This window comes from Mus pahari, chromosome 1, assembly GCF_900095145.1.
Source record: "Mus pahari chromosome 1, PAHARI_EIJ_v1.1, whole genome shotgun sequence".
Classification (NCBI taxonomy): Eukaryota; Metazoa; Chordata; class Mammalia; order Rodentia; family Muridae; genus Mus; species Mus pahari.
In genome coordinates this window covers 115672984-115674806 of record NC_034590.1, presented here as the reverse complement: position 1 = coordinate 115674806, position 1823 = coordinate 115672984, and the positions used below count along the sequence as shown (strand labels likewise).

The following is a 1823-nucleotide window of genomic DNA, read 5'->3' as shown; positions in this document are numbered from 1 at the left end:
TTTTTTTTTTTTTTTAAGTTTTCTTTTGGAGGATAGGGGTTATAGTTCAGTAATAACTGTATTCTTAGCTTATACAAGTCCTGAACCCCAGTACCACCTTGTCTTAGTCAGGAGGTACCATGATCACTGCAACTCCTATTAAAAAAAAAAAATGGGTTGGCTTACAGTTTTAGAGGTTTAATCCATTATCATTGTGGCAGGAAGCATGGTTCCAGGCATGACATTAGAACAGTAGCTGAGAGCTACATCCTGATCTGCAAGCAGAGTGAGAGACTGGTCCTGGCATGGGTTCTTGAAGCCTTAAAGCCCACCCCAGTGACACACTTCCTCAAACCAGGCCATACTCTCTAATCCTTCTAATCTGTCTCAACAGTGTCCCTCCCTGATGAGTAAGTGTTCATACAGATGAGCCATCTTATTCAAACCACCACTCACCTAAAGATTTCTGCCCCTATGATTAGTTACATAAATCGATTCTTTTGATATTGAGCCAACCTTGCATTCCTGGGATAATGTCATTTGATTGTGGTATAGAACTTTTTCCATCTGTTGTAAAGATTTATTGGCTAATAATTTACTAAGGATTTTGTATATATATTTTTAAGAGATACTGGTCTATAGCTAGCCTGCTTGCCTCCCTTATTTCTTTCTTTCTCTTTCTGTGCTGGTGTTCATGCACTCCAGGCAGGCACTATATCCAGGCTGACCTATATCCAGAATGCTGACCTATATCCAGAATTCACAGTTTCCTCTTCATGTTTTTCTTTGTTCTTGATATGGCAAAATTTGATAGCATGAGTTGAAAAAATTGTTGTCCTCTTTCTAACTTATTTATGTATTTATTATTTAAATGTAGGACTATTCTGTCTCCATGTACACCTGCAGGCCAGAAGAGGAAATCAGATCACTTTACAGATGGTTGTGAGCTACCATGTGGTTGCTGGGAATTTAACTCAGATTCTCTGGAACTGCAGAACACTGTGTTCTTAACCATTGACAAATCCCACCAACTATTTGTTTGTTTGTTTGTTTGTTTGTTTGTTTTTCAAGACAAGAGTTCTCATTTTCCTGTGTAGCTCTGGCTGTGCTGAAACTGAATCTGTCGTCCAGGCTGGCCTTGAACTCACACACATACACCTGCCTCTGCCTAACCAGAGCTGAAATTAAAGGTGTACACCACCACTCCACCAACTTGAAAATTATTTCCTAATCATTCATTTTGTAGAAGAGTTGGTAAAATCACCTGATACAAATCTTTAAATGGTTAGGAGAATTTTACAGCAAAGCCATTCAGTCCTCTACTTTCTCTCTGGGTAGATGACGGTAAAAAGAAGGGACCATCCCCTCACTGGTTATAAACGCCTTACTTAGAGTTAGTTCTTCTTAAGTTTAGTTTCAGTAGTTTGGGCCTCAAAAAAAATTGTTCATTTCATCTAAATTACTATTATTATTTTATTGTATTTTTATATGTATGTGTGCACCCTCAGGAACCAGAGGCAGGTGGATCTCTGTGAGTTCAAGACCAGCCTGATCTACATAGTGAGTTCCAGGACAGCCAAGGCTACATAGAGAGACCCTGTCTCAAACAACAGTGAGAAACAGGCAACAAAATCGTCCCAGACATCCCATCATCTCAATAATGCTTCTGCATTCATAGACAGGTTTTAACTGAGCCACACCACCATTATCATGCCTAATAAAATTAAGAATTAAGAGGCAGGTATGCTGCCAGGCCTGGTGGCGCAGGCCTTTAATCCCAGCACTCGGGAGGCAGAGGCAGGCGGATTTCTGAGTTCGAGGCCAGCCTGGTCTACCAAGTGAGT

The 1823-nt window shown here is 40.3% G+C and overlaps 1 protein-coding gene across 4 annotated transcripts in view; it reads left to right on the top strand.

Annotated features, from left to right (window-relative positions):
• Window positions 1–1823, top strand: part of Ankrd13d (ankyrin repeat domain 13D) — a 12910-nt gene that overhangs the window by 6737 nt on the left and 4350 nt on the right. The gene's annotated exons all lie outside the window — the stretch shown is intronic.